Here is a 7,386-nt window from a genome sequence, read left to right as displayed (position 1 = left end):
ATCCATTTCTTGACTGAATGGGTGCTCTTACTAGAGCAAGAAGAAGCCAGTGGCAAAATTTTGTCGACGTTCGTTGGAGTAAAAGGGATTTACAAAGTTTCATAAAAATTTTCTCCAGCACTAATCACTTTCAGGACTTTTTTCAAGACGATGCCTTCTTCAAATGTTTTATTTATTTATTTTGTTTCTTAATCTAATATTATTTACCTTCATTTTTGTATACTTGATTATATTTTGTTTTTATGAATGGTCGACATTTTTATTGTCTATGAGTTTTATTAATGTGCCTTTATTATTGTGTACAAGATGATTAAAATGTTTAACTGAAATATATCCCAGCTTAAGGGTATATTCATCAAGGGTTGCTCTATTAAATTGCAGTTTCTGTGACCCATGGAGGGTGCTGTGTGTTTATGTTCCTTAGAAAATGACAATGGAAAAGAATATAATCGTCTTTAGCGTCAATAACGGCCTCGACTGCATAGTCGTAAACGAGGGCGGTTCTTGATGACACTCTCCCTTGGTATATTCCGAAATTCCTTCTGGATCTTGGAATTCAGCTAGGATTTTGTGTTGCAAAAGGATATGTTGGTGTGTCACTCAACTGCGGTCAACGCAAAGAATTCCATGAGATTGAGATCTGGTAAGCTTGGAGGACAAAACCTGTCTCCAAAACCCCCAATAAAAATTCTGAAAGCGTTTTTTTTTTTGAAGTGTGGTATTACAGTTGACTCATAACCACCTCAGGACTCTTCCGGTACCTTCCTTACTCTCAAGACAAAGAACCTTTCAAGGCCTAAGAAGTTTGCAGTCTCAACATTGACTTGTCCAACGCAGATTGCAACAAGCACAGTCTTCCTTATCCATGCTTGTGAAATAACATTGATCGATGATTTTTTTTTTAAACTGACGCCAAACATTACTAACTAGCCACTCAAATAACGTCTACAGGCATGTACAGATGTTACAGCACCTTAAAGTGCGTTGCTGAAGAACAGCCTCATGCTGTACATATGCTCTGCCGCTAATACTCCCGCTAACAATTTGAAGAATAATTGGGAAGAATAGGAACTAAGATGTCAGGATGTTTTACTAGATCAGCTCCGTGCAGCTGTGATATGAATGAAGAAAGACAAATCCCACTCTGTATATAGCAAGGGTATATAAAAGGAAATTTACTTTACGTATATGGACCTCATAGACTGTTTGCAGGCCAAAATTTGGGGTAGTCTGAATAAAAGCTTAAGAATCTTCCAGTTGGATTCATCTAGTTGAGGATTTTATTACTGTGACCACTCTTTTGGCCTTTTTTGTCATCATTAAGAAGATACTTAATAGCGCTAACCGTAGAGATATTCTAGGTCGACAGTGTTGCCTCTCTTGATAGTATTTTTGCTCATGCTCATCATCTTTGCATCGATGGACTTTTTGAGCCCCACCATGAACCTGGAGGATCGTATTTTGTCAGTTCTCACGTTGTGATATATCCTATGGGTCTTCTTTTCAGTCATCAAATTCATCACATATCTAGTAAACTGTACTTCTCGAGTACCTGTGACACTTGATAGGAGACTAAATCCGCGTAATGCAATTCTACTGATCTTCTCCATCTTAACTGTTGACTGTTTTTTGTTTGTTTTTTCAAATATCAAGAAAAAAATAAGCTATAAAATTTAAAGTTCAACTCTTAATTATACGAAAACTAGGAATTTTGTGATATGTTATAACTTTAATGGAAAGATATTTCATATTGCAGATGTTCCTTTACACCAAGGCCTACGATAGTCACTTTTACCCTTGTGAATCATTGCTTCTATTCTCAAGAATAAATAAATTTATCTAGATCTTCTACAAAATGATCCTATACTTTCTATAGACTATAAGAACTAAGGATTTTCATGAGAAGACTGATTAGTAAACAATAAGACCAAGTGAGGAACAGAAAGAGTTATCATCTAACAGCCACAGCAAAATTCATTGAAATTGATCAGTCAGTCCCTCACTAAGTCAACTCTGCTTTGTCTTTGACTCTAAGAAAACTATTGAATGGACAAAAGTCCTTCAGTGCCATTGATGTATATCAGGAAGAAATATATCATCTCAATTACCTTGATATCAATTCCATTTATAATGTGGAGTTTGTGATAGACGTCTATAATGATAACTATATAACCTGGACATTTCAATCTCATTACTTATTTTCTTATAACTTGTGAGTCTCTTTTGTCATTGAACAACAAGAAAGATGATTCTAGACTCTTCATGAGCATGTGCTTTTTCTTTCATCGATATTTTAGTATGTAAAAGATATTATATTTTGATAATTTGTATACTTATTTCTGTGTGAAGTGTGTGTCCTTTTATTTTGGATATGTATAATTTACATATGTTGCTAATAACTTGTTATATCTTTTTGTTTCATATAATAATTATAACTTCTATATCGTACCATTCGTCATTTATAATTTGATCGATTTTCTGCATATAACTTCTATTACAATTAATATTTATGTTAATAGTTTATCGTTTTGTTCCAGGGGTAAAGTGATTATCAATCAGTTTTTGATTATCACCATATAATATACCTTATTTGTGACTTTTAGGGAAGAAATGGAAGATATCTCAATGTGAATAGAGTTTTGACAAAGTATATTCCTAAAATTGAAAATACTATCAATATATGTATATATATTATTCTTTAAGTGTTATTTTTTAGATGACATTATTCTCCATAACTTTTTTGGTTTTGCAAGAACAAAAAATTTCTTAGTAGATCTGTGTTCCTCATTTAATTAGAATAAACGCTATTTACTAATTATTTTGCAAATTTATTGCAAAAAACTTTTTGCAATTCGAATTATGCGGAATACGAGAGAAATATATATTCCAACCTTTTATACTATATTGGAGTATTATAATATTTAGTTTATTAGCATTTATTTTTAATAACTTAAAAGGATGCCGCAAGTTCTGACGTATTTTATAGCCCTTAAAATATATTATAATGGTGTTTTAAGCTACGACTTGTTCGATGGTAATGCACTGGGTGGTCCATTGAAATCCGAACCCTTACTAATTCAATAATTAATTAATGTTGAATGATTGAAATAAATTTATATTTTGATATATTAAAGCATAAACATTTAGTTACAAAACAAAACAAACCTGGTGTATCTAGCCTACGTACATCTCAAGAAAATGTGAACACGATCAACGAATTTGCATACTTGCCTTCCAATCAGTTGTGCGTCTCCATGACCACTGTATAATCCGTCATCAAGTCAGAAACGTTGAACAGGAAGAAGGGTTAAGTTAAAAAAAAAAAAAAAAACAGTCCAGGCCTATCCCTTTAAGTTCTTGAGGGACCATGCAAGATATCTTGGGTTTCACACCAGATTGTCATGAGATATATATATAAAAATCAGGTGGAAAGAGCCTTGTTAGGATGGAGAGGCCACATTTGACACCAGCAATGAAAGAATCCCATCTCTTTCTTTGCAGGGTTCTTTTGAATAAGTCTCCTTTGATTTCTCCTTTTGGGTACATGTCGAGGAGAAGGCTTGAAGTGTCCGTCATAGCCACTTTCAGCAAGCACTGGGAAAACCATGATAAAAAACTACACCTGGAGGTGGTGCAAAACCCCCCACGGCTCCCCTGAATCCATCATTGAAGCTAAGGACGGCTACATTAACGATTAAGGGAGCTCAGGCATATTTTAATGGACTACTCAGTAAATAAAGGGTGTTACTTTCTTTTTCCCACTTTCCCTATTTTGTTTTTACAATGACGATAGTTACTTAATTAATTAAGATATTGAATATTATTATAAATATAATTGATGAACAATTATTAAACATTAATTTATTTATATAAATGTCTTAGGATCTATACATTGTTCGAGAGAAAGCCATTAATATATGTGTCCCAAAAATTTGAAAATTCTCGAAACACCATTTTTGACTTCAGGCACTAATAATGTATTCAGGTTCATCTTGCTGTCACAAATACCACAAATTGTTTCCATCAATTCAGGTTGTCACGATGTCTTGGAGTACCTGAATATGTCCATCTATGTTCACTTTACGACCATTTATTTGGAAAATGTTGAAACATTATATTCCCCTTGCTAGAAATTGCCCTAAGGACCCTGAAACCTTACCTTATACTTGCATCTTGTTTACTTATTTTCGTTATTGGCGGGCATTTTCCTCACTGATGTCCCCAACACCAAAAATTTGCACGTTTAACAAATAGATTACCCTTTTTGTTGAACCTCTTACTCCGACATCTTGATATGAAATGACAACAGAATCCATCAGAGAGCCCTGATATATATCAGGGCTCTATATGTCAGCTAGGATTGACGTACTAAAAATTCATATCAGCCCGTTCAATGAGCCCTAATAATTAATTAAAATGAGATAAAGATAAAAAAGTGGGATCCTATATATCCATCTGTTATTCTTAGAGTATGCAAATTTGCAGATCTTATGTGCATAGATTAAAGTAGTAAATTGCTAAGTAAGCTCACTATTATGGAAAACATATTTACATGTTGAGGAGTGAAGTATTTTATTTTATTTTTTTAATTGGGAGATAATTCAATTATGTAGTAAAATAACCAACGTGTTTACTTAATTAGATTTCTTGGTTTAAGCTTAATCTTAAGTTACGAAAAAACATATTAGATAAGTGACGTCTTCTATTGTCCATAAATCGAACTTTTGTATTTTTATACCTAGTGATTTTTATGTTCTTTCTTCTCGTTAAATAACTTTTAATTTAGAGCTATTATAGGGATAATTATTCTGTACAAAAAGATACAAAATTGCATTATTAATATATATGTATTAGTTTATAATTGTGGATTACCAGTTGATTTAAAAAAATAGTTATGGGCGATTTTCCAAAGGTCTTGAGAACGTAGATTATTCCAAATAAACTCGGCTCTAATTAAATAATTTAAATCAATCTCACTAATTTCATCTTCTTGCATGACATGACATCTGATGTTATCAGGTTTAGCTCCCTAGCAGTTATTTGTGTTTAAAAAATTAAAAAAATTCAGATAACAAAAATGAACTTAATAAAATCGTTTTCCTATATTAAAAATTGAATCAATTCACTAATTTTCATTAATTACACCAAAAAAAAACTCAAGATCCTAATTGCAATAGTCTAAATACTCATTTCTGTAAAAAAAAAATATGTATTGACACAAAGACAAAAAAGTGTGATAAAAAAAGAATTCAATTTGGTATTAAAACAAAAGCATATAATCTATTTTTTATTTATTTATTATAAGGATACTTTTACCTACATCCTAAAAACAGAACACCAATAGTATAATAAACCTATAATTTATATGTATAATTACAAATATTTATTTCTATAGAACCATCAAAAATAAACCATTTTTGATAAACGATTTTGAAACAAAGAGGAAGATCGAATTTCCAATTTGTTACAAATTTATATTGATGATTTATATCTAATATCTAACACTATTGAGGTCATCGTGTTTAATTACTCCTTTACTGATTGTGAGTAAAAGAAATACCATGCTATGTACAAACCCATTATTTATTGGTTTATATTATGCTTTAAAAATACATTTAGGTGTGTCGAGAGAAAAGAAGGGATAAAAAGTAATTTGAAACTCGTCTTTTCATTCATTATCAAGTTACACATTTGTTATACTTTCATTCTGAATGTATTTCTCATATTTTAGATACAAAATAATTTGTAAGCCTTGGGGGCCTATCGAACAATTATATAGTTGAAATATTTATTAAATATAGAGTATGGGGGTTTTAAACCCCCATAGTCTATATTTAAGGCCAATTTAAGAAAATTTCAGGCCAATGTATATTACAATATATTTCTCTAATATGTGGGGGTCCATTATAGTAAAGTCAAACAATCAAACTAACTATCTTCAGCTTCAATCACAGCATCCAACCTACCCCTCAACCTGGCACTAGCATTGATGAGGAACTCCTTATCAAGGTTTCCCACTGTCTCGAAAAAAGAAATCTGCAAGGAGTCAAAAGTCGTATTTATTTGCTTATTGGATTTTCTTTTCAAGATGTCCCACAAATTGTAGCTAGGAGGCCACATTTACCTTGCCCAAATAATGTCCAAATTGTCTGAACACCATTTTTGGATCAAAAAGGAATCGTGCGACGGAGCCTCGCATAGCTGGAAGCCATATGGCTACGAAGTCCATCTAGGAGTTCACCTCTCCCTCACAATATCCAATAAGAAACCCATGTTGAAGTTTTGCCTCTTGGCAAAAAATCTTGGATTCATGAGATCACCAATGAGGAGGACGTGAACTGCAGCTGAAAACTTGATTCTTCATATGATTTGGACATCCTCAGGGTAGCACGCAATCTACATGTCATTCCTCCCGTTGACATTGGCACCCATACAAAAGATCTTCTCGTCGGAAGAGAACAGAATACTACCATCTGCTCCATGACCGAGAGACAATAGAGGCTATGAACTTTGCTTAACTCTTTTCACTTTCATAGACTCCAACAACATCTACCTTCACAACGGATAAGATCCCAATAGACAACCATATTGAAGTTTTGCCTCTTGGCAAAAAAGCTTGGGTTAATGAGATCACCAATGAGGAGGACGTGAACTCCAGCTGAAAACTTGGTCCTTCATATGATTGGGACATCCTCAGGGTTGCACGCAATCTATCCCTCATTCCTCCCGTTGACCTTGGCACCCATACAAAATATCTTCTCGTCGGAGGCTATGAACTTTGCTTAACTCTTTTCACTGTCATAGACTCCAACAGCATCTGCCTTCACAACGTAGCTCTTTCATCTCAGGTCGCAGTGGAAGTAGTCTTGATGGTGTGAGGGTCCAGGTTCATCCAGGTTTCTCTAGGAGATGCTGGGGTCGTCATAGATCATGTCCTGCAGGACATTAAGGAATCTGGGGTGCGTTTTGGGCTCACAGAACGATCATTGGTCTTTCTTGCATGTTACTCATAAAACTCCTTGAAATCCTTGGTATCAACGTTAACCATTGTTTTGGACAGTTTGTAAACTCAATCATTTTCTTAAGTAGGAGGTCCACCAAAATAGCCATACATCTTTGTATTCGGAAGTTTTATCTTATACAATTTTGTATGCTGGATCTGATGAGTACACTTTCATCAAGATAGATCTCAGGGTTGCCAAGATATTGAGGTCTAAACGTTTCCTAGATCTATAAAATTCACCCGGTAATATATAAATGGACTAACAAACCTTGAAGACACTAAACACTACACATTTTTCTGTTGTTCTTATTTAGTTTCTATCACAAAAATTCAGTTCTTCTGAATTATTTTTATTCTTAAAATTTTTTACTCTTCAGGCCCCA

The sequence above is a fragment of the Lepeophtheirus salmonis genome, chromosome 9 (assembly GCF_016086655.4).
Source record: "Lepeophtheirus salmonis chromosome 9, UVic_Lsal_1.4, whole genome shotgun sequence".
Classification (NCBI taxonomy): Eukaryota; Metazoa; Arthropoda; class Copepoda; order Siphonostomatoida; family Caligidae; genus Lepeophtheirus; species Lepeophtheirus salmonis.
Note: the sequence above shows the minus strand (reverse complement) of the source record.